Source organism: Scyliorhinus canicula, chromosome 20 (assembly GCF_902713615.1).
Source record: "Scyliorhinus canicula chromosome 20, sScyCan1.1, whole genome shotgun sequence".
Taxonomy (NCBI): domain Eukaryota; kingdom Metazoa; phylum Chordata; class Chondrichthyes; order Carcharhiniformes; family Scyliorhinidae; genus Scyliorhinus; species Scyliorhinus canicula.
The window spans coordinates 59936650-59963469 of NC_052165.1; the positions used below are offsets into that span (position 1 = coordinate 59936650).

A 26820-nucleotide genomic window follows, 5' to 3' on the forward strand; every position below is an offset into this window, starting at 1 on the left:
GAAAGATCCAGTTGATCCTGAAATGGAACAGTCAGAGGGTGAATTTCACAATTCCCTGCTGCCTGTTGTTTTGGCGGGGTGGCATACCGTCTCATCCCCTCCCAACTCGTTCACCATAATATGGTGGGTGGGTCAGGTGCCTCTCCCCCCCGCACCACCCCTCCCCCCACTCAGGCCTATTGAGGCTAACTGCCCTGTGGGGAAATTAAAAGCTTAATTCTTTCTTTGCCACAATGATACAGTTGGCAGTGGAGGGTGGACAAGAGCGGACAGGCCAACTCTGGAGAAAAAGCAGTGGTGAGCAATACAACTCCAGTAAAATGCAGCCCACAATGTTCCCCCCCCTCCCCCCCCCCCCTCCCCCCCCCCCCCCCGACTTCAGCAATATTTTTGTCAAAATCATGGCTAGAATTTTATGTTCCACCAACCCTGCCAGCAGGTTAAGAGGCAGTGGGGGGGGGGGGGGGGGGGGGGGGAGTGTAAAGTCGAATCGACAGGATTCCCTCCGTCTTCCTGCCCACTCTGACCTCGCACCAATGTTACACTGCGGCAGGCAGGGCCTCAGAATGGGGGTGCTTTTCTCTTAGGGTCTGGTCCGGTGACCACTGAACATGCCACACCCGACCTATCTCTGAGACCTTAATCTCTCCCCCCCCACCCCCTCCTCCTTCCATTTGCGACCCCCACAGACCTTCCCTATCCTTGGACTCCTGACACTTAAATTGGACTCTGGTTTCCAGGACTTATGCTCTGGCAGCTCCGGGCAGTGTCACTTCTGGCCACTGCAGCGCTGTTGCTGGAGGGACTGGAGATCTGCAGGCCTATCTGACTGGCCAGCAGCTCTCCAAAGTGGGACTTCCTCAAAAGTGAAGGGTAATCAACGGCCATTAGAGAGTAAAATGGCAGCAGGACTCTTGGCCATGCCAACTATTTGGATGACGGGAGCTACCATGAAAATACATCCCCTGTTTCGTATTTCCAGCCATTTTCTTAACTAGGGTTTGCATAGTCAAAACTCATTTTTTGCTGGTTGCCTGCCCACAAGAGTGCCCTTCCTTTGCCAGTTAAATGATGTGGTTGGAGTTAAAATCCATTGCTGGGGCAGACCAGTGTACTTTTAATCTGCTTCTAAACCTGAAACCAATTTGACTCTCCAGCAGGAATCTCTCCCACCCAATAAATAAAACAAATGTTGTCACGGTGGGATGCACAGGAATTTGTGACCCAGGAATCCACAAGTGCATGATAGCTGTTGGCAGTGTACTCATACAAATGATTTCAAACTGTAGTGGGAAGGAGAGGGGTTGGAATAGGTTAGGATGGATTGGATGGAGGAGGAGTCCTGTAGGGGGTCCAGCCTGAGGGCCATGGTCATGGTGGCGCTACCTCTGGCATCGAGGAGATATATGGACAGCTCGGTTGTACAGTCCACGATAAAGATGTGGAACCAGTTGAGGAGGCACTTTAGGATGGAGGGGATGTCGGTGTTAACAACCCTGTGTGAGAACCACAGGTTCAAGCTTGGGGAGACAGATGGTATGCACAGGAGGTGGAGGGAGGTAGGGCTGGTGAGGGTGAGGAATTTATATTTGGATGAAAGATTTGCAAGTCTGGAAGAGCTGCAGGAGAGGATAGAGCTCCCAAAGGGAAGTGAATTTAGATATATATACACAAGTGAGGGGCTTTCCACGGAAAGGGTGGAAAGGGTGTGGAAAGGGTTTCCCAGGCTTCCAAAGTTTGCCCTATTGGAACGGTTGTTGCTGCCAATTTCAGTGCACGCCCAGATCTCTCTGCTGTCAGTAGTCGCAAGAGTTCTACCATTTATTGTGTAATTCCTACATGCATTGGACCTTCCACAGTGCATTACTTCACACTTGTCGGATTAAACTCCATCTGCCATATCTCCTCCCAAAACTCTGTGGTGATATGCATCACTGTAGGTACACCAGGGGTTAATGTAGATACATCATTTTTTTAAATAAATTTAGATTACCCAATTATTTTTTCCAATTAAGGGGCAATTTAGCATCGCCAATCCACCTACTCTGCACATTTTTGGGCTGTGGGGGTGAAACCCACGCAGACACGGGGAGAATGTGCAAACTCCACACGGACAGTGACCCAGAGCCGGGATCGAACCTGGGACCTCAGCGCCGTGAAGCGGTTGTGCTAACCACTAGGCCACCGTGCTGCCCCACCAGAGACATCATGACACACACATATTCAACCAATAGGTCAGTGAGATAGGACACGACCAATGGGCAGTCAAGACACACCCAGAGGTGGCACTACCACAAGGGGGCTACCCATATAAAAGGAGAGGGCACACATGCTCTTTCTCTTTCCATAGGCAACACTCAGAGAGACAGGGGCAGATCAGGAAGCATCACACCTACCGCATGGTTTAGATCAGACTGGTTAGTTAGATTGAGTTACTATAGTAAGATCAGCAGGAGAGTCAAATCCAAGTAGGCAGCCAATGGGCAGCCAAGTCTGAACCTTCCTTTGTCAGAGTGTACATCAAGGAAGCAGCTTATGCTACATGAAGAAGCATAACACAACAGACTCCAACCAGTTTATATCCTGCTGTATCCTCTGACAATCCTCTTCATTATCCGCACCTCCACCAATTTTTATGTCGTGTGCAAACTTACTAATCAGACCAGCTACATTTTCTTCCATATCATTTATAGACTCCACTAACAACAACGGACTCAGAACTGATCCCTGTGGAATGCCACTAGTCACAGCCTTTCATTCAGAAAAACACCCCCCGACTGCTACCCTCTGTCTTCTGTGTCCAAGTCAATTCTGTATCCAACTTGCCAGCTCTCCTCTTGGGGGGTATGGAGTGAGGCGCTGCTCAGGATGAATTCGACCTCCTCGTATGTGAGGATGAGTTTGATTCAGTTTAACTTGTACACAGGGTACAAACGACTTGGGCGCGGATGAGTGGGTTCTTCCAGGGGGTGGCAGACAAGTGTAAGAAGTGTAGGCAAGGACCAGCAAACCACGCACATGTTTTGGGGGTGTGAGAAGCTCGAGAGATACTGGGCGGGTGTTCGGGACGCTAGCAAAAATTGTGGGGGTAGAGGCCAGGCTGGACCATATGGTGGTGTTTTTCAGGGTATTGGAAATGCCGGAGCTGATGGAGGGGAGGAAGGCTGCTGTCGTGGCTTTCACCTCTGTGGTTGCCCGGCGAAGAATCTTGCTGGAATGGTGACCGATAACGCCATCGGGGGTGGCGGCCTAGCTACGGGACCTGTAAGGCTTCCTCCGGTTGGAGATTAGGTTTAAATTGAAGGCTTCAGCGGGGTGTTTTGAGACAGGGTAGGGATTGTTCACGACCATGTTTGAGGAATTGTTTATAGAACATAGAACATAGAACAGTACAGCACAGAACAGGCCCTTCGGCCCTCAATGTTGTGCCGAGCCATGATCACCCTACTCAAACCCACATATCCACCCTATACTCGTAACCCAACAACCCCCCCCTACCTTACTTTTTTATTAGGACACTACGGGCAATTTAGCATGGCCAATCCACCTAACCCGCACATCTTTGGACTGTGGGAGGAAACCGGAGCACCCGGAGGAAACCCACGCACACAGGGGGAGGACTGTGAAAGGGGGGGGGGGAGATGTTTAAAACTTGTTCGGACTAAAATTGTGAAGAATGTTCCCCAGATTCTTTATGTTTCTGTATTTCTGAATATGTTTGGAATAAAATACATTAAAAAAATAAACAAATGACTAAACTTTCGTAATTGGTGCTTCATGGGGCTATCATGTTCTGTATCTGAGTCATTTTGCAAGTTTCAATGTTCCAACTAGATTCCTCCCTAACTTGTTAAGTTACATTGTCTGAAAACCATGAGGATGAGAGAATACAACTAGAAACTAAATATAACCAATAACATTATCCTAAACATCTAAATCCAAACTGACTGAGCTCACTTAATTGCAAACATTGCTTCATGGGTCTCTTCAGTAATTTCAATTACAAAAGTCACTGTTCAGTTTTGTTTCCTGTTCTGATGTGACATTAAACAGCAAGCACAGCAGTTTCCCAGCAGACTGCCATCTTTATTGGCCATCCTCTGCAACACCCAGAACCGCCCTCATGTCATACTTACCTTCACACAAGATGAAACACAACCTCCAAAATCTCAGCAGCACAGTCTTCCTGTAACCAAACACAAACAAACCTCTCTATTTTTAACCTTGATATACAGGTTTGAGGGACTAAAATCCAATATCTACTCATTCGCCACTTTGAGTAACTGTGTATTTTAAAAGGCTGTTTTATGCTGTACAGCATTGTGAGGCGAACAAGCAGGCAGATAGCATGCTTCAAGGTCTGAATCCATAGTGATGACCACAGGACAGGCCACTAATGGCTGTGAAAATAGGTCTAATTTTCAGGCCTGTGCTGTTGTGTGACAGCAGCATGGTTGTAAGGACTGTTTTTCTACCTTGGGGAGAAGGCAGACCTTTGCTTGGTGCGAGTGCATGAACGGAGTTCACCTCTGCCAGCTCTTCCTAGAAACATAAGGCGGAACGTTCCGGTCCTGCCAGCCACAGGTTTCGTGATGGGCGGAAGTGGAAAATTGGGAGAGAGGCCAAAATCAGAATCCCGCCGTCGGGAAATCAAACTGGAATTTTTTACTTGCCACTTTCTTGGCAGGTCGGGCTTCCCACTGATTCGTGTCAGGAATGCTATTGGCATGGATTACTATATCATGAATACTCATTAAAACTACTACTTGCTGGAATCACAGTCGCCCTCCCAATTACGTGTCACACCAGCGGGAAATTAGACCGGTTTAAACCACAATTGGATATACTTCTTAATTTTAAAATAAATTTAGAGTACCCAATTCTTTTTTTCCAATTAAGGGGCAATTTAGTGTGGCCAACCCACCTACCCTGCACATCTTTTTGGGTTGTGGGGGTGAGACTCACGTGGACACAGGGAGAATGTGCAAATTCCACACGAACAGTGACCCGGGCCCGGGATTGAACTCTGGTCATTGCCGCCATGAGGCAGCAGTGCTAACCACTGCGCCACCGTGCTGCTCTATGATCGGCTTTAACTTGTGTGCAACTGTCCGCTCTCAAGTTGCTTGTGACTTTGAGGTGAGTGTAACATTCAAAGGCTACAGCAACAGCATTGCTACAAGTTCTCAACAGCGCCAGTGTGACGCTGCACTGGTGGAGGTGGGGGGTTGGTCTGCTCATGGTGGGCACCTCCATACCCCCAAGAGGAGAGCGCGCAGTGCGTGCTGCGGGTCTCAGGCAGGGCTGCACTCAGGAATAGAGACCAGCATTATGGTTGGTGGGGAGGCGGAGTGGCAGCGAGGGGAAGGATGACTGAGACATGGAGACAAAGCAATGTAGTGGGGTTAGGGAGGTGGGTGAGAGTGTGGGGGAAGGATAACAGAGACAGGAGGAACAATTTCGGATATGCTGGAATTGGAGGTGGGAGACAATAGCAGGCAGAGGGGAGACTGACTGTGGGGAAACTGGAGCCGGACACAGAAGATTAAAATGCGGACACAGAAAGGGGTGGATGGGAATCAAACTGTATGAATGGGAGGGAATGGCGCAGACTCCAGAATAGGAGGGGTGGAGGTGGGGGTTGTGTTGATGTGGCACGTGAGGGATTGATTGCATAGAGACTCATGAAGGAGGCAAGGAGAAGACAGACAGTGTTGTGATCAGTCATGAAGGAACAGGAAATTAGTTAATAGTCCTTGGTTTGGCCAAGAGATTGGAATGAGAGACTAGGGGCAGTCCTGGGATTTTGTGGACCATGCTACAGTGCTATGCATGACATACAGTTCATGATTCCGCTCCAGGGAAGGGCAAGACCTATGTGTTCAATTGGGTTAAGGCACAGCTTGGTGTGGACGGTATGTTCATTGTCTTACAGTTGGTGGTCGTGGGATTGTCTGGCTTGGTACTGTGCTGCAGAAGTGATGGTCATGGTCAGGGGAGGCATCTGCAGCCTATAAACAGAGAAAACGTAATTAAGCTCTGCTAAGGGGTTCTTCTCTGCTCGAGACCATGCGCACAGTCTCAAGATGGGGTCGGGTGAGATCCACATGCGGTTTGGGAACATCAACAGTGATGGATTTAGGAGGGCTGGAATGTCCATCACAATTTACACTGGGATCCAGGATCACTGGGGGAGGCTGGAGAATACGTGTGGGAGCTTTACCTGCACATTGTGAGCTTCCAGGAAGATTGGAGGGATCTGGACATTGACAGGAGTAGTGTCAAAACGAGTCTCAAAGTAAAAATGCAGCACCACCATTTGAAACCCTGAAGTTATTGTGCAGTTTAAAATGGAAACTGGCAAATAATCTGCATGGGACAGGTCTGAGGCATAGTGGGAGGAGTCCGCGATGGACTAAGGGATCCTTTCAGGAGCCAAGCTCAAGCTGCTTAGAGTCACAACATTGAAATAGAGTCAGGTGAAAGGAAAGAGGAAGACTTCCTTGAGACGTTGCCACTGACTTTTGCTGTGATTTAATATGAGACTGCAAGAGACTTTAACTTCACAATACAGTTGCTATATTTGAGCATGAACAAAGAGGCATGTGAAAATGTAAAACTCAGGCATGTCTGCCAGGTCATCAATGAAAGCCAGAAATATGCTTTCTCCAATTAGCATGGTTAATAGGCCAAAGGGCATCCAGCCCTTGCTGAAGTGCAACTTGAATTTAATCCACATTCCAGATCAGGGATTGCTGGTGTGCCTTTTAATAAACTGGCACATTTCATGAATGCCTCCAAACCTCTTTCAACCTCTGTGGGATAGAGATGTCAAGTATCTGGGTTGTCATCTTGGACACCTAAATCTGTGAGTTTGTACCTCGGCTACAAACTGTATTAGTGAAGAGCTGGTAGCGCAGTGTGCAGCTCTAGGACATGATAGTGGCATTCTGGTTGCGAGTGGGAGGTCTACTACATTTGCCCAGTATTCATTAATCTGTTGCATCCATCACTCCTCAGGGAGAAGGAAGATTAATTAATGGAGCCTTCACTAAATGCTGCCTTCTTTATGACGGTGCTCTGATTGAGGAGGAGAAGGGTCTGGGGCTGCCTAGCACAATTTCAAGAGGGGCCTACCTGAGGTCCGTGGTCTAGGGGAGCCCCAGCAAGTCCCAAAAGATGAGGAGGTTAGACCCATCCCATGGAGGTAACTCACCTGACCACAAATCTACCCAAAAGTTTCTTATCCGGAGATCAGAGAAAAACAATGCCGCTCAGGTCTGCACTTGTCCAAAGATTTAGTGCATCATATCTGCCACATTCTGTTGGAGGATCGAATGCCCCGTGGACAGGGAGGATATCCCCTGCCAAGGCCCCTGAAAGTCATCATTGCGCTCAGTTTTCTGCCTGTGGATCATTCATAGGTCCCTACAGGGGACCTGTGTAGCATCTTACAGTCCTCAACATATATATATCAAGGATATGACAGATGCCCTTGATGAAGCTAACCGGGCTGCTAGATTTCTGGGGTTTGCAGCTATCTCAGGCTTTGGGGTGAAATCAATTGCACACATGTGGCTTTGAGAGCTCCATGGCAACAGGAAATGGTTCCACTCCGCCAATCTTCATATGTGCCAACTGATGTGTGATCATCAGAAGTACATCTTGCACATTTATGTTAGGTACCCTGGGACTTGCCATGACTCATAACATCCTGAGTCACTCCCAGGTACCTCACATATTCAAAGGGCCTCAGCAATTACAGGGGTAGCCGCTTGGGGATAAGGGGAACCCACACAAACGATGGCTCATGACATCCATGGGTCGTCCTCAGAGCGTCTTTAAAGAAAGATGCAACGTGGCGCATTGGTCGACATGCTCCGTCATCGAGACCATTGGCATCCTGAAGATGCACTTTCAATATTTAGACTGCTCTGGTGGATGTCCCCCATAGTCCTGGCCTGATGTACCCTTCACAACCTAGCAATTCAAAGTGGATCCCATGTCAGAGGGAGACATGAAGGAGGCGGAGTAATCAATCAATGAAGAAGAGCAGGAAGGACAGGATCTTTAAGAGGGAGACGAAGGTCAACTTCCATGTGAGAAGATATGCCTATGCCACACTGATAGACACAAACGTCCGGGAGGAGTAAGGCTCAGGCAATGGGACATAGCCACAATCTTGCTGTCCCTTAGTGCCATGCTGATGCATTGAAAGGCCTTTACGCCCAGTGACATCGAGAGCAGGTTCAGCATTTGACCTGCACCTTCAGCCCTCATGAAAATCACTTATTGACACAAGTAGGCTTCAATTTAAGTTACTGTGAAAAGCCCCTAGTCGCCACATTCCGCCCAAAAGTACCCAATTCCCTGCACATCTTTGGGTTGTGGGGGCGAAACCCACACAAACAAGGGGAGAATGTGCAAACTCCACACAAACCGTGACCCTGAGCCGGGATCGAACCTGGGACCTCGGTGCCGTGAGGCAGCAGTGCTAACTACTGTGCCACCGTGCTGCCCAGAAATTTTTAATTGATCTAGCCTCAAATGCTTTTTGGCAAAGTTCCCGATTTACACTGCTCCTTGTGTGAAGAAGTGCTTCCTGAGATCACCCTTGAACAGCTGAGCTCTACCTTTAAGCTATTGGTCCCTTGTTTGGACTGTCTCGTCCAAGGAAATAGTTTATCTCTGTTTACTCTGTCAAATACTTTAATGATGTGGAGATGCCGGCGTTGGACTGGGGTGAGCACAGTAAGAAGTCTTACAACATCAGGTTAAAGTCCAACAGGTTTGTTTCAAACACGAGCTTTCGGAGCGCAGCTCCTTCCTCAGGTGAATGGAGAGGTATGTTCCAGAAACATATATATAAACAAAGTCAAAGATGCTAGACAATGCTTGGAATGCGAGCATTTGCGGGTAATCAAATCTCTAGATCTGTAAAGATTTGATTACCCGCAAAGGCAGCATGGTAGCCTTGTGGATAGCACAATTGCTTCACAGCTCCAGGGTCCCAGGTTCGATTCCGGCTTGGGTCACTGTCTGTGTCGAGTCTGCACATCCTCCCCGTGTGTACGTGGGTTTCCTCCGGGTGCTCCGGTTTCTTCTCACAGTCCAAAGATGGGCAGGTTAGGTGGATTGGCCATGATAAATTGCCCTTAGTGTCCAAAATTGCCTTTAGTGTTGGGTGGGGTTACTGGCTTATGGGGATAAGGTGGAGGTGTTGACCTTGGGTGGGGTGCTCTTTCCAAGAGCCGGTGCAGACTCGATGGGCCGAATGGCCTCCTTCTGCACTGTAAATTCTATGATATCTATGATAATTCCCTTTTGAAAGCCACAATTGAATCTGCTTCAACCAAACTCTCAGGCAGTGCATTCCAGATCCTAACCACTCGCCCTATAAAAAAAAGTATTCCTGATGTTGCCTTTGTTTTTTTCACCTCCTCTTTCAAGGGGGGAAAGCAGAATGAAAACTGAAAACTGAAATGACTTAATTAGGCCAGAGGTGATATTTCTGTTTCCTTACGGCGGCCTGAGATGCAGAGATAAAGCCAGTGGCGTGTTTGTGGCGGCCCAGACCGCACGCTCTCCTGTGCCAGATTCCCAACTGTAAACCATTTGCGCAGCATGAATATTCATGAGTATAAACCTTTGTCATTTATGGCCTACTTTCAAGATAAAGTCAGGGGCACATGAGAATCGTGTGGTACCCGGTTCATGTTTATCTAAAGTTGGTGTGTCCCAATGGAGTTTCTGCAGTATTGGCAGAGGTGAGCAGTTTTCTTTGTTGAACCCTGCGGCACAACGGAGGCGGACTGGAGAATGACAGTGTGTATGGAGGCTTGGGACTGGAAAGGTTGTGTCAGCACTAGGATCGGTGGCATGGAGGTGTGCAAGGGCAAAAGGTTTGGTGTCTTAGGTGTGGTGGAGGGGTGGGTGACGGAAACAGTCAATAAGAAATTGAGGTACCTAAGGGTCAGTACAGTTGGGGTCATCTCAGGGTGTTGGATGGCAGAGTCCTTACAGGGTTCACTGGCAGCATTGCTGAGCATGCTCACGGACAATGCCCTTTACAATGCAAAGAAGGGAGGACCAGCTGAGCCTGCAAGTTCTACCATGTCCCACAGAGAGGCGAGTACAACACTGGACACTAACATGAACATTCAATAAAGAATGAACAAAAAAACACATCATTGTTTCTTTCACAATAAAGGAATGTCCCTAACTCCTCTGTAACCAAACATGAGGTGTGCCAGTACATTTAGCTCTCAACAAATAACAATGGTTTCACTTTATTCAAGTGTACGGCAATATAATGTGAAACATTTGCAAGTGAGATTTAAATTTGAAAAACAATTTGAATGAGCCTTTGTGCTCAAAATGAGTCTTATGTTCATGGCCATGGAGCTGTGACAGGAATGTTATGGTTGCGATGCAGAGCCTCCCTGTTCGTCCTGGACACTGTTTTATAGCTTACCCCTACCTGCAGGATTGACAGTGGATTTCACTAATGAAAAGTGTCCAGCTCCGCATTGAGTGCACATGTGCACACCCTAGCACTTCACATTTTCATTATAATCGTCTGGGAACTGCAAACAGCAAGAGAACAAATGTGGCACCCACTTCCTCTTCTAGGACTGGAGCACCACGGTTAAAATTATGCCTCACAGAATCAGGAGGCCCTTCAGCCCATCGGGTCTGCACCAACACATGAAAAACACTTGACCTACCTACCTAATCCTATAAACCAGCACTTGCCCCATAGCCTTGAATGTTATGACATGCCAAGTACTTATCCAGGTACTTCTTTTAAAGGATGTGAGGTAACCTGCCTCCACCAACCTCCAGGCAGTGCATTCTGGCCTGTTTCTGCCCTCTGGATAAACAGGTTTTTCCTCAAATCCCCTGAAACCTCCTGTCCCTCACTTTGAACCTGTGTCTCCTCGTGACTGACCCTTCAACTAAGGGGAACAGCTACTTCCTATTCAACCTGTCCATGCCCCTCATAACCATTACACCTCAATCAGGTCGTCCCTCAGCCTTCTCTGTTCTCGTGAAAACAACCCAAGCCTATCCACCTCTCTATAACTTAAATGTTCCATCCCAGGCAACATCCTGGTGAATTGCCTCTGCACCCCCTCCAGTGCAATCGGTTTCTTAAATTGTAGGACCTCTCTTAAATAGTTGGACCACATTAGTTGTTCTCCTGACTTCTGGCATCTCCCCCCCGGCCAGTGAGGAATTAAAAATTTGTATCAGGGCCCCTGCAATCTCCTCCTTTTCCTCCCACAGCAGCCTGGAACACAATTCATCCGGACCAGGAGATTTGTCCACTTTTAACCCTGCCCACACCTCCAATATTTTGTAACTCCATATGTCAATTTGCTCAAGAACCTCACAGTCTCTCTCTACCTGAGTTCCATACCGACCTTCTCTTGGGTGAAGACAGATGTGAAACAGTCATTCAACACCCATACAAATGTCCTCTGGCTCCACCCACAGATTGTTCCCTTGGTCGCTAATGGACCCTGCACTCTCTCTGGTTATCCTCTTCCCAGTAATATAATTATAGAATATCTTGGGATTTTCCCAACTACCAGACATAGCTTTCTCTTATCCCATATTTACTCTCCTAATTGCTTTCTTAAACTATATCCTGCACTTACTGAATTCCACTGATGCCTCTGCTGATTTGGTCCCCTTGTACTTGCCAAAAGACACTGGGCGCGATTCTCCGCAAATGTGGAGAATCGTAAAGGCTGCCGTGGGACAGGCCGTGACCCACGGCAGCCTTCACGGCCACTTCCGGGGCCGATTCTCCCCCCCCCCCCCCCAGGTGGGGCTAGGAGCGCGGCCCCTTGCGTCACGACGGTCGTCAAGGCCGCACGTCAAGCGTCACGACGTGGTGAAACGAGTGTGAAGGCCCAGCCGCTCGGCCCATCAGCCTCGGAGAATCGCCGCTCGCTGTTTTTTACGGCGAGCGGCGATTCGTGGCGTGGGTCGGGCCTGGGGAGGTGGGGGAGAATAGCGGGAGAGCGTGAAAAATGTCGGGAGGCCCTCCCGCTATTCACCCACCCGGCGTGGGGGGCGGAGAATCACGCCCTCTCTTTTCCTTCTCATGGTTTTCATTTTCTTTCTTTAAAATTAAAGTACCCAATTATTATTTTCCAATTAAGGGGAAATTTAGCGTGACCAATCCACCTACCCCCTGCGCATTATTTGGGTTGTGCGGGTGAGACCTATACAAATACGAGGAGAATGTGCAAACTCCACATGGGCAGTGACCCGGGGCTAGGATCGAACCTGGGTCCTCGGTGCCGTGAGCCATTGCTCCACCGTGCCGCACTTCTCATTGTTTCCTGAATATCTCTGGTCATCCATGGTTTTCTCAGCTTGTTACTCCTTCCTATTATCTTGGAGGGAACAAGTTGGGCCTGTACCCTCCCCATTTCCTTTTTGAACGCCCCTGCCCCACTGCTGTTAGATTTCCTCACAAGTAACTCTTTCCAGTCTACCTTGGCCTGATTCTGCCTTATTTTACTAAAATCTGCTCTCACCCAATCCAAAACCTTTCTTTGCAACTTGTCTATTTCTTTGTCCATAACAAACTTAAATTGAACCATGTTGTGGTCGCTATCACTAGAATGTTCCCCCACCAACACATTAAACCACCTGTTTGGCTTCATTCCCCAGAATTAGGTCCAGCACCGCACAGTCCCTTGTTGGACCCTCTACATATTGAGCTAAAATGTTCTATATACTGATGTGTTGGGTAAGCTGGGTCTACGAGGGCTGCGTTCACTGCAGTGGTGAGAGAGAGACAGGCTTCCAACACTTGAAGAAATGCAACTCGATTTTATTGAACACTTAGCTATAATACATGCTTTAACTGTGGGTTGACACTATGCTGAGTTGACTGGAGACCTGAGGCTAACCTGACCAGGCTATCTTACTACCACATGGTGTTTGTTCTAGTTGCTGCTCACGAGCTCTGACTGTCTCAGAGGCTGGTTCCCGAGAGACAGTGGGAAAACTAGTGCCCTCTGGCTTGATAGTGGTCGTGTCCTGTCTGGTGATTGGCTGCTGTGTTCTGTGTGTTCACTGGTCATCCTGTGTGTCAATCACTGCCTATCTGCATTCCATCATATACCTGGATGTATATTATGACATATACATTTTAAGAACTCCACTCCATCTGAGCTATGACTATCCCAATTAATGTTGGGAAAGTTGAAATCACCCAATATAATTAACCTATTATTATAATTTACACACCTCCACAAATTGCACACATATTTGCTCCTCAATTTCCCGCTGACTATCTGGGGGTCTATAATAAACACCCGAACAATGCGGCTGTCCCTTTTTTTATTCGTAAACTCAACCCACAAAGCTTCATTTGATGCCCCCTCCAATATACCATCTCTCCTTACTGGAGTAACTGACTCCTTAACTAACACTGCAATGCCTCTTCCTCTTTTACCCCCTCCTCTCTCTCACCTGAGGATTCTATATTCCGGGATGTTGAGCTGCCAATCCTCCCCATCCCTCAATCATGTCTCTATGATGGCTACTATATCACAATTCGACATGTAAATCCTCACCCTTAACTCATCCATTTTACCTGTTAAACTCCTGGCATTAAAGTAGAGGCCATCCAGCCTTGTCTTACTCTCTTGAAACCTACAACTGCTGTATCCCCCTGACCTGACTGCTTTTCTGTATTTTGCTGTGTCCTTATTTGTTGACAGTCTATGTGTGCCCCCCCCCCCCCCGCCGCTGAATTAATTTAAGCTCCTCCCAACAGCACTAGCAAAGCCGCTGGCAAGGATTCCTGCTCTGGTTCAGATATAGACCGTCCGCTTGTACAGGTCCCACCGTCCCCAGAAACTGTCCCAGTGATCCAGGAATCTAAAACCCTTCCTCCTGCACCAACTCTTAAGACAGTCATTCATCTGCGCTATTCTCCTATTTCTGTGCTCGCGAGCAAGTGGCACTGGGAGCAAATTCAGAGATTACAACGAGAGGTCCTACTTTCTGATCTACTGCCTAACTCCCTGAATTCTTAATGCAAAACCTCATCCCTCTTTCCACCTATGTCATTGGTACCAACATGTACCGTGACATATGTCTTACACCCTCCCTCTTCAGGATGCCCTGCTGCCATTCTGCGACAATCCTGTACATTAAATGTCATCTGCCACTTGTTCGCCCATTTTCCGAGGCTGCCTAGGTCCTCAAAGTCTATCATCATTCTGCTTACAGTCCATAATATCTCCACGTTCTGTGCCACCTGCAGCTTTTAATATTGTGCCCTACACACCCAAGTCTAGATCATTAATATAGATCAACGAAAGCAGTGGCCCTAATACCAGCCCCAGGAACCTCCACTTCCTCCAGAAACAAAAAGAAAAATCATTCACCTCTTTCCGTCATTCAACCAACTTTGTATCCAGGCTGCCATTGTCCCTTTTATTCCACAGGTTCAACTTTGCTGACAAGCCTGTTTTGGTGGCAATTTATCAAATGCCTTTTAGGAAGTCTATGTCACCACATTGACTGCATTATCCTCACCAACACTACTTACTTCATGGAATAGTTCAAACATATTAATTAAACATGAATTGGCCAAAACAAATCTGTGCTGGCTCTCCTTAACTAAACCACATTTGTGAAAATGCCAGTTAATTTTGTCATAAGCGCTCTCCGATTACGGAGGTTATCTTGACTGGCCTGTAGTTGCTGGATTTATCCTTACGTCCCTTTTTGAACAGCAATATGGTGATATAATGAGACACCAGTTCAAATTTCAGGAAGCACCACTAGTCACATCCTGCCACCTGGAGTACATACCTATTATCCCGGCTCTCTTTCTCCAATCCTTCCAATTCCCTACCATGTCAATGGTAGCCTCCAATTTAAATTGTTTTATTTGTGTGAATCGCACAGCTATGAAGTCCTCAACAAAGATGTTGATGACTCCTGGTGGTGAAATGTAGGGGAGCAGTTGTACATGAGGTGGATCCTGCCAAAGAACTTTATTTAAGCCCTTTTCACCCGATTGTTATCGGGAATTTGGGCTGAAGTTAGTTCACATTAATGGGTTAAGTATCCCACATCAAGGCGTGGCCCAATAGATACAGGACCAGGCAGCAGAAAAAGAAGGAATTAGCGAACTTGGAAGCTTTGAGAGCCTTGTCAGGAAAAAAAATGGTAGAGGCTGCTGCGGTATCAGAGTTCACCCCACTAACTGCTGAGATGCTTACAGGCATGGAGTGATGGAGCTTCAGTAATTACGCCGGGATGTCTTGGAGGACCATCAGAAAGCGATTGAGGCAGTGGTATCCTTGATTCAAGCGGCCTGGCGAAGATGGACAAGGTGGTGAAGATGCAGGATGTGGAGCTGAAAGAGGTGGGCGTAGCTCTGTCTCGACAGAGTGATGAGATCACCTCTCTGGAGGTGGAGATGGCTCGAGTAATGACGGATAACAAAATATTTTAAAAATAAATTTAAAGTACCCAATTCTTTTTTTTTCAATTAAGGGACAATCTTTTGCCGTGGCTAATCCGCCTACTCTGCATATTTTTGGGTTGTGGGGCTGAGACTCACGCAGAATGGGGAGATTGTGCAAACTCCACACAGACAGTGACCTCTGGCCGGGATCGGACCTGGGTCCTCGGGGCAGCAGTGATAACCACTGAGCCACCGTGCCGCTCTGCCGATAACAAAATATTCAGGGCCAAGGCGGACGACTTGAAAAATTGGTCTCGTGGACAGATCTTGAGGGTGGTTGGGTTGCCAGAGGATCTGGGCACTTTAAATTTATCTGGAGGATCCGAGCCCGACAAAGTTCATGACGCATTAGTTTTGGAAGATGGTGGGGGAGGGGAGATGGCGACCCCTCCTGAGTTGGATCGAGCCCACAGGTCATTGAGGCAGAAGCCCCACGCAGATGAGCGTGTACGGTCATCGTGCACTTCCACAGCTTTCCAGCACAAGGGAAGAGTTTTATGGTGGGCAAAGGTCAGCCAAGTTCGATAAGGGATTCACGTCCAGCCACCTCAGGGGAGAACCTTTGTTTGAGAGGTTGGGTGTCACTTAGAGAGAGAGAGAGAGAGAGAGAGAGAGTGCAGAGGAGATAACGCAGCTGCTTGGGATGTTTGAATCCTTCTCGGGGTATAAACTGAAGTTGGGTAAAAGCAAATGTTTTCCGGTGAATCTCCCAGGGAGGGGAGCCAATCTGGGGAGCTTGTCCTTTTATCTGGCCAGAAACAACTTCCGTTATCTGGGAATCCGAGTGGCCTATGATTGGACCTCGCTCCGGAAACTAAATTTTGGGGAACTGGTCAGTGCATTGAAGGCTGATTGATCTGAAGAAGTGGGAAAGCCTCCCACTGATCTTGGCGGGTAGCGTTCAGTCGATAAAGATGACTATCATCCCAAAATTTTTATTTTTGTTTCAGTGCTTTCCAATTTTCCTTCATAAATGTTTCTTTGTGAAAGTTAGTAGAATGATATCTTCTTTTATTTGGATGAGCATAACCCAACAGATTCGCAGGGTGATTTTGCAAAGGGATAGGCAGTCGAGGGTGGCGGGGCGAAGGGGGTGGGGGTTGGTGGTGGCAGCTTTGCCCATATTGTTATTTTATTATTCTGAAGCAAACATTGAGAAGGTGCGGAGGTGGTACAGGGGATGGAGTCTGTGTGGGGGCGGATAGAGAGGAGTGTCCTTGGAGGTTCCAGTTATTGATGGATAGGGTTGTTTCAGTGATTGTTGTGGGGGAAGGGAAGATGGTGGATATTTATAGTCGGCTAATGTCGATAGAACAGGTTCCACTGGATGAAGTCAAGAGAAAGTGAGAGGGGGAGCAGGGCCAGGTGTTTGGAGTGGTGTGGGGGTGGGGGTAGGCTCTGTGGAGCAAGGCTGTACACAGAGTCAACTACATCTCCTTGTGTGCTGGGCTCAGCCTGATTCAGTTTAAGGTGGTACACAGGGCATATCTGATCAAGGCATGGATAAGTGGGTTCTTCTCGGATATAGCTGATAGGTGCGAGTGGTGCTCTTCGGATCTGGCGCATGATGCACACTTGTTCTATGCTGATGAGCTTTTGGATCTCCTTCTTAAGCACCATGTCAGGAATTCTTGGGGTTGAACCTTGCCCTTTGGTGGCTATCTTGGGGTTTCAGATTTACCGGAGCTGCAGATGGGGGCGCAGATGGTCAGGCCTTTGCCTCGTTAATAGCCCAAAGGCGAGTTCCGTTCAGATGAAAGTCTTTGGTCCCGCCCAGTGTCATGGTGTGGCTAAGTAACCTGAAGTCAAGTATATCTTGAGAGGGTCGACGGAAGGGTTCTGCCTGAGGTGGCAGCTGTTCATTTCCTACTTCAGGGAGCTGGTCACCGTCAGATATTGAGGGGGGGGGGGGGGGGGGGGGGGGGGGAATTCGCTTCTTTTTAATGGGGTTGGATTCTGGAGTGGAGGCGCACGGTAGAGGGGTTCAAATATTGTAATTGTTGTATTAATATGGCTGTGAAGATGTTTACGTAGAATTTACAGTGCAGGAGGCCATTCGGCCCATCGAGTCTGCACCGGCTCTTGGAAAGATCAACACCTCCACCCTATCCCCATAACCCAGTAACACCACCCCACACTAAGGGCAATTTATCATGGTCAATCCACCTAACCCGCACATCTTTGGACTGTGGGAGGAAACCGGAGCACCCGGAGGAAACCCACGCACACACGGGGAGGATGTGCAGACTCCGAACAGACAGTGGCCCAAGCCGGAATCGAACCTGGGACTCTGGAGCTGTGAAGCATTTGTGCTATCCATTATATATCCATTATGTTATATTGGAAAAACTTTTCTGAAGAAAAGTATTTTTAAAAAACAAGGATGTTGCAAGTTGGGAAAGGATGGAGAGAAAAACAAACCAAAAGCAGCCAGGATTCTTACGGCTAATCACAATCCAGTGAGCCTTTCCGGAAAGTGCCTCCTTGTGAATATTGATGTGGGTATATATGGGTACGATTGGGTAAGACAGTGATGCCCTTACAGTTGAACTGGCTGACAACATTCAGGATGAGGACAAGAGCAATAGTTACTGCAGTGAGGTACCAGAGGACACGGCCACAAGCAATCAGGTAGGGGGGCAGCACGGTGGTGCAGTGAGTTAGCCCTGCTGCCTCACGGCGCCGAGGTCCCAGGTTCGATCCCGGCTCTGGGTCACTCTCCGTGTGGAGTTTGCACATTCTCCCCGTGTTTGCGTGGGTTTCGACCCCACAATCCAAAAAGATGTGCAGGGTAGGTGAATTGGCCACGCTAAATTGCCCCTTAATTGGAAAAAATGAATTGGGTACTCTAAATTTTTTTTAAAAGCAGTCAGGCAGGGAGTGGGGGTGAGAAATCAGAGCAGAGGATTTAAAAAATATATCTTTTCCATGAAACTGAGGTGATGACAGTACCAGTCTTGAACACTAGGTGGCAGACCTTCTCATCCATTTATTTTGTTGTTTTGTAGTGGAAATGATTCGAACCAGCACTAGATGGCCCACCCAGACTAAACTTTGCAGGATTTGTTGAGAACTGTGACTGAAAGAGGCACCTGATCACGTGAACACTTTTATTTTTGGAACCTAATGGATGAGCAGAATTAGGGCACAATGATGCATTTCTGGTTTTGGTGAAACCTGATGTTTCTATTTGTGTATTAATAAGGATGGGACTGGCCTCAAGCGTGGGGCTCAGGGTCTGAAGCTCATCTTCGGTCAGATAACCTGCTGGTGATCATAGTGGAGATTAAAACAAACACCAGGCAGAGATAGCAGAGGACTGCTGGTGTGGGTGGAACTACGGGCTGAATTTCATGGCCCCTTCCACCAGCTGGAACTTCCTTTCCCGCCGAAGCCAATAGATTTTGGATACGTTCGCCACATTTTACCCCCTGTCCACAATGGGGCTATAAATTGCTGCCCCAAATCTTAGTAAATGCTGTTAAAGGTGGAGGAATGAAGAACACATAAAAGGTAAGGTTCAGTCACTTTGGCAAGTGTGGTCACACTAGATTGGTCCCAAACAGCTACGGATTTGGGGCTCTGCGGTAAGCTAAGAGCTGAGCGGTGACAGTGACTATCAACACTGTGAGGTTCAAAGATAGAATCTGCCAGGGGCAGCACGTTGGCACAGTGGATAGCACGGCTGCCTCACATCGCCGAGGTCCTAGGTTTGATCCCGGCTCTGGGCCACTGTCCGTGTGGAGTTTGCACGTTGTCCCCGTGTTTGCGCGGGTTTTGCCCCCACAATCCAAAGATGCGCAGGGTAGGGGGATTGGCTATGCTAAATTGCCCCTTAATTGGAAAAAAATGAATTGGGTGCTCTAAATTTATTTTTAAAAGATAGAATCTGCCTTTAATTACAGGGATATTTAATGCAATGCATGTGACCAGCAGCAGTGCTGACAATACTTTGTCAACCCTATATTTCTAGCAGCCAGTTTCTTTTTCTTTAATGAATTTAGAGTATCCAATTAAGTATGGCCAATCCACCTACCCTGCACATCTTTGGCTTGGTAGGGGGTGGGGGGGGTGAAACCACTCAGACACGAGGAGAATGTGCAAACTCCACACAGTCAGTGATCGGCTCCGGGACCGAACCCGGGTGCTCAGTGCAATAAGCAGCAGTGCTAACCGCTGCGCCACCCTTTCTAGCAGCCAGTTTCAGCAGCTTCCCGGGGTTGCACGTTCAGCTGGCACAAGGCTGTGTTTCAGGGCTCCCAACTCTCATTGGGCGAAGTGGAAATTTGGTCACGTGATAGCTGATGCTAAAAAACAGCAATGATGGTACTGGATGCCTGCAATGCCTTGTGCTATTGGACCCGTTCTGTTGCGTGAGTGGAAATGACACTTTCTGAAACAGCCTCACACTGAACTGGCTTTGCCAACAGCTGCATAGAGTTGTGAAAGGGCCGATAAAGAACAAACTGCAGAGGTCCAGATAGACAAACATGACCAGTGAAGGCCACTGCACCATGTTTCTTCCGGGTTTCTCACTGGATTGCCTGGGAGATTGACCGCAATTGTTGGAGAGCCCCAGACAAACCAGTGGGCTGCAGATCGACTGTATATGGCCCTGACGGGATATGGTCTACGAAACCTAGGCAACGGAGTATAATTTGGTCTTTTATTTCTTACTTGCTAGATTTCTCGTTGAGTTTTTGATTCCTCTGGGATTTGCAAAGAGATAGTGTTAGCACAACTGCATTGTGATTGGATAAATCTGACATCAAAACACCAAGATCCGTTAAAAACAGCATTTGAGGTATTCATGAATAGGAACATATTGATACATGGCCCACCAAGATTCCATGCATTTATCTCAGGGGGCTATGAAAACAGAAAGCATTTGACACTCCTGCTTTAGTGACCACGGCCTATAAGGCCGCGAGGAGCAATTACCAGACTATTGCTGAAAAGAGACACATTTGGCCGAAATCTTTTGACTTTCGCTCATCAGGTCAAATATAAAAATTCTAAATTTCAGACAATCACAACAATTTATACTACGGGAGAACTGTGTGCTGATTGGTTGACAAGTTGACTCTGATTGGCTGAGGTGTTGCCATGGAGAAAGCAATGAGGAACTATAGGTACCCAAACCTGCAGGTAATTCACAAAAGGCACACGGTTTGAACATATTCCTTTTGTTTGCAGAGAGACGGACCCTACATAAGAATGCACGTTGCTTCTAACACGTGTAAGTGAGCCACATTACACGCTCAACTGATTATCTTAAATTCTTAGTGTAGCTAATAGCACACTCAGAATTGTTCAGCAAGTGCTGCCCAATCACAGAATCACATCTAGCAGTACACATTTTGTTTTGGGTTTTACAAGTACGAGCCGCTTGATTAGTCTGTAATCCAGCTATTACAAACAACCGAAAGAACATTCTGCTTGAATTGATCAGCTAATTATTGGAGCAGCAGCATGAAATGGCTTATTCAACATGGTGCAAATGTTCAGATTCTTTGCCTAATTTGAGGTAAATCTGCCACTTTTCAGGTCTGGAAGTGGAGAGGAGAATCTGACGCATTTCCTTTCCTCAAAATGCTAGTTGAGAAATTATTAATGGGTACTCCACTATTGTCCATCACAAGCCTACGACTGGTCAATATATATGGTGGGATTCTTATAACTGCACATGCCATAAGATTTAGCCTCATCAGCAATCTTGTTAACAAGACCCTAACCATCTGCTCACCTTGCAACCTTGGTGGAGAAACTGCATCAGAACTATCCTCTTTGTATTGTTCAAACCTGCAAATGGGCTAAAGGCCACTAATTCAGATAGGAGTGGAAATGAAGAATAGCAAGAGTCAGAAAATGCTGATGGGAGGAGCCACATCATTGAAAAGAGCATAAAACTGTTGGTGCTTCTAACGAAGGCAACATAATAACCGTGGTGGACTTCACTCTTCATGTAGACTGGACCAATCAAATTGGCAAGGATTGGCTAAAAGATGAGTTTGTAGAATGTTTTCATGACCGTTTCCTGGAGCAATATGTTGCAGAACCAATTAGGGATAACACTATTAAAGGTCTAGTATCATGTAAAGTGACAGGTACTATTAGTGAATCTTCTACCAAAAGTTCCGTCTGAACCAGTAATCAGAATTGAATTCTTAGGGCAGCACAGTGGCGCAGTGGTTAGCACTACTGCCTCACGGCACTGAGGTCCCAGGTTCGATCCTGGCTCTGGGTCACTGTCCGTATGGAGTTCGCACATTCCCCCGTGTTGTGCGGGTTTTGCCCCAACAACGCAAATGATGTGCAGGATAGGTGGATTGGCCACGCTAAATTGCCCCTTAAGTGGAGAAAATGAATTGGGTACTCTAAATTTAAAAAATAAAATAAAAATAATTGAATTCTTTGTCCAGTTTGAAAGCAACGTACTTCAGTCACAAACAACAATCTTAAAGCTTCAACAAAACCAATGGATTAACTGACCCGTGGAAATGACATTCCACCTCCAGGTTCCTGACCAATTGGGGAGGACAGATAGCATGATGCGCTGGATCAAAGGGAGCCGGGCACGGGTTGCAATGTTTTAACTGCAGGTGGATGTTTGAGACTGTAGCAACCACAGGAATGGAGGAAGGACCTTCAGTGGCTGCCCCCGGATCTCTCACTTGTATCTGAAGAGCTGGGGCGCTGCCCGTGATGGGCACCGTGAACAGCAGTGGCAATGCATGCCCACCTGTCCCCTGGGAAGGAGGTCTTGCTCCAGAAGGCCAAAGATGTCAGCGACAACTTGCTATGAAAATACAAGCTTCCTGAGGAAGCCGTGATGACACATGTTGAGAGAGCTATTTATTTGTTTGTTGACGCAGTGTTTTCGGTGTGGGGTGGGGGGAGGGGCTCACCTCTTTGGAGCTTGATCTCTGTATCCATGCCCCCTGTGAAGCTGCCTGTGGCCAAGGACAAGGTGCTGGTGTTCCACACAATTGGGATACAGATCTTCTGTCTGTTCAGTGCACAATCTTTGGTTAACGCAGCAGTTAGTTGCTTGTTATAACATTTAAACTTTTTACCCAAGAGCCACAATGGGGGTGCCCTAATTATCTTCATGTCCCACTCAGGTAGAAGTTGAGAGCAGGCAGGAGGGTGTCAGGATCCCAACCTATCATGTTTCAGGAATTAACCTCTACCTCCATGCCATAACCGACTTCCCCTTAAGACCATAAGACTTACTGGTCTTGACTGGGAATACTCCCCCCAAATGTTTCAAGCTGATGGTGATTCATAGAATTTACAGTGCGGAAGGAGGCCATTCGGCCCATCAAAACTGCACCAGCCCTTGGAAAAAGCACCCTCCTCAAGCCCATGTCTCCACCCTATCCACGTAACGCCACTTAACCTTTTTGGACACCAAGGGCAATTTATCATGGCCAATCCACCTAACGTGCACATCTTTGGTTGTGGGAGGAAACCAGAGCACCCGGAGGAAACCCACGCACTCACGGGGAGAACATGCAGAATCCGCACAGACAGTGACCCAAGCCGGTAATCAAACCTGGGACCCTGGAGCTGTGAAACAACTGTGCTAACCACTGTGCTAACCATACAACGCAACAGATTCATTGGAACTGGAAGACATTAAGAGACTTAGCAGATTTTGGCCCAGCCCACGGCATCCACAACCAGCCACCAAATGCATAAGGAGTAAGTTTTTTAAACACCTAGTAGTGTGCCATAGAAAAGGTGGGCAGGGGATAAGTCGACTCATCAAATGACAAAAAATATGGCAAAAATAAGAGGTAATGGCACAGACAAAAAATAAGGCCCAGGGCAGCTGCAAGTGGATCTGGCAGAACTACAGACACTCAAGATGGCTAAATTCCCAGACTGAGCACTACCAGTCATATCCCAATAGGGGAATCCAACAGCAAACAGCAGCGGCACACCCCCCCCCCCCCCCCCCCCCCCACACACACACACACACACAATGGCTGTGGTGCCACTGTTCAGAATTTCACAAGCTTACCAATGAATAGTGGCTACCCTGCAAGATAGCTGCTGGCATGTGTAAAATGGTACCTCTGGGTAAGTCGTTCTCTTCAGGAAAAATCAGAAGTGACAATTAAATAAAAATGTAATCAAAATAAAGCCACTTGGCAGTCTTCACTTTAAAAACAGTTTCTCTTCACTTGTGGATTTTGATGTTTGTTGTTTCTTTTCCAGGTTCAAGTAAATTGCTTTCGTTTTGCCGGTTTTGGTACCAGTTCCTGAGAAATGAAAGAGGCAGTGAACAGGAGTACAATGGGTCGGTATACAGGACGGTACGAGTTGTAGCTTCATTCAGAGGTGCCGCATAGCCCATCCTCTTCCAGTCACATTTCCCTTACAGGTGCCATCAATATTTACTGTTCAAAGAGAATCAAAAATGAAGACTTCCGGTGGCGGCCATGGATTGAGTGGTCGTACTTTTAACAGCTCCCACGCGAGGCGGCTTTTTCTAGGCCTTTTCTCTGTTTGTTGGGTGGATGTTTCGGTGAAAATAGGTGCAGGGGTGACTGAAGAAAGTTAAACTCCACTGGTGGGGCCGGTGGATGGACCCATGGACCAGCTGTGGGTCGAGAAGAAGGGAGCGGTTGGAGCAAGAGAATCGTTGTGCGCCACAGGTCAAGATAACAGAGGGTAAAGGGTCAGCCCTGCCTGCCCAGTGGTCAGCGGAGCAGCTGGTGGACTTCTTAAATGAGAAGTTCAGCTGGCAGAGGAGGGAAGCCCAGGAAGACCTCGCCAAGGCAGTGGAACCATTAAAAGCAGGAATTGACCGTGTGGAGAAGAGGGTGGGGCCAGGAGGAAGGTGAACGAGGAGCAGCTTGCCTCTTTGAAGTAGGAATGATGCGGGAGACCCAGAAGTGGTTAAAAGGAGAAGGTGGAGGATCCGGAGAATTGCTGCCGGGGTCAAAATCCAAGAATTGAGGGGATACCTCGAGGCACCGGACTCTGTATCATATGTAGCCAAGATGTTGGAGAAGCTGATGGGGGAGGAAGTCTTTGATCAGCCCCTGGAGTTCGAACGAGCACACAGGGCGCTGATGAGGAAACCGCAGGCGAACAAGCCACCGAAGGCGCTGGTGGTGTGACTCCATTAATTGCTGGATAAGGAGAAGATATTGAGGTGGGCAAGGCAGATGAGGAGGTGCACCTGGGAAGGGAACAAGCTTTGGGTACATCAGGATCTGGGTGCGGACCTGGCCAAGAGGAGAGCCGGTTTCAATCGGGCAAACACTTTAACAGCCGAGAACATTATTTGGGGACACCAGAGGAGGTGGTGGAATTTTTAAGAGACAATGGACTGGCAGAAGGAGGACATTGAACTGTGGAGGAAATATTTGCTTTTTCTGTCTTTTTTGTTCGTTAGTTGTTGGAGAACTTTTCTCCTTTGAGATGTTTTGTTGGGTATGATGGCGGGATCTTTGGGGAGCATCGAGAGAGTGTGCATTTTTTTTCTTGTTTCATGGTTGTTTGTCTTTATGGGAGGTATGTGAGCGGGGGGAGGAAGGGGAATCAATAGGAGATGGCTCAGGAGCCTTGGGCGGGGGCTAGTTAACGGGAGCGCAGTGGGAGGTGACTACGTGGTTTGTGTAGCAGAGGGGGGTGGGGTTGTTTTGTTCAGGGGACAAAGGTGTGGATGCTGTGATGCACCTGGAGGATCGCACGACATGGGCTGGGTGCTGGCCCGAGAAAGGATATGGGTGATTGGCAGGGGGGAGGGGGGGGGGGGGGGCGCCTTCCTGACCAGATTGGCCACACGGAATGTGAGGGGGCTGAATGAGCCAGTCAAATGGTTGCGTGTGTTAGCGCACTTGGGGAGCTTGAAGGTGGGCCTTTTTGCAAGAAACACATCTGAAGAGCGGGGATCAGACGAGGCTAAGGAAAGGCGGGGTAGGGCAAGCCTTTCATTCGGAGTTGGACATGGGTGTGGTGGTGTTGGTAAACAAGCGGGTGGCGTTTGAGGTGGGGAACACTGTGGCAGATTCGGTGAGGGGGGGGGATGGTTCTGGTAATTGTTTATGCCCCAAACTGGACGATGTGGATTTTGAGGCAGGTGCTGGGGAAGAACCCAGACACGGATTTGCACCGGTTGATTATGGGGGGTGGGGGTGGATTTAACACTGTCATTGAACCAGGTTTAGACCGGTCAAGCCCGAAGTCAGGAGGATGTTGGCGGTGGCGAAGGGGTTCATGGAGCGCATGGGGGTATGGACCCATGGAGGTTTGGGAGGCTGAGAGCAAAGGGGTTTTCATACTTCGCCCCGTGTGCACAGGGTGTACTCTTGGATTGATTATTTTCATGGTGGGCAAGACGCAGCTGGCGGGGGTGGTCGGCGATTGTGATTTCCGACCACGCGTCGCACTGCATGCACTTGCAAGGAGGGACTCCCGCACCTGGAGTGGCAGCTGGACGTAGGATGAGTTGGTGTGCGAGTGGGTGAGGGTGTGTCATCCGGGAGTACGTGGAATTGAACGATACAGGCAAGGTCTAGCTATCACATTATGGGAGGTGCTCAAGGCAGTGTTTAGATGGGGGGGGGGGGGGTCGTGGGGGGCTCGGGGGCTCATATCAATCTGGGCACACAGGGAGAAGGAGAAGCAAGCAGAGACGACAAGGCTGGTGGACGACATTCTGCGGGTGGACAGGAGGTAATCAGAGGCCCCGGAGGCAGGGTTGTTGAAGGAGAGGCAGAAACTCCAGATGGAGTTCGGGTTGGTGTCCATGGGGAAGGACGTACGGCACTTGCGGAGGGTCAGTGTACGAGGCTGGGAGAAAGAGAGTAGGATGCTGGCCCACCAACTTAGGAACCGTTGAGGGAGATTGGGTGAAAGCGGGAGGGGAAGGGTGGTACTAGGCAGTGAGGGTGAATGGGCTTTTCGAGTTCTACAGGAGGCTTTAGAAATCGAAGCCCCTGGCGGGGTGGGGTGGGGGTGGGATGCAACGGTTCCTGGATGGGTTTGAGTTTCCCAAGTTGGAGATGCATCTGGTGGAGGGGCTGGGGGCCCCCTTTGGACTAGTGAAGGTGATTGAGGGCTTGGGGAGGCCCCAGGCCCAGATGTGTTTCCTGTAGAAATTTGTAAGAAGTTTAGTACCTGGAACCTCTGCCGGTGAGGACATTTGATGAGGCAAGGGAAGAGGGGAACCCCCCCCCCCTACAGTATCACAGGCGACCATATCCCTAATACTGAAGGATAAAGATCCAGAGCAGTGTGGATCCTACGGCCTGATATCGCTATTGAATGTGGACGCTGACTTGCTGGCA

At 48.3% G+C, this 26820-nt stretch overlaps 1 long non-coding RNA gene across 1 annotated transcript in view; it reads left to right on the forward strand.

Annotated features, from left to right (window-relative positions):
- The window catches only part of LOC119954706, a 112206-nt gene that overhangs the window by 78498 nt on the left and 6888 nt on the right, over positions 1-26820 (forward strand). The window contains exon 2 of the long non-coding RNA XR_005458302.1: positions 23738-23819. This is a non-coding gene — a long non-coding RNA (uncharacterized LOC119954706). The remainder of the gene's footprint in view (positions 1-23737; positions 23820-26820) is intronic.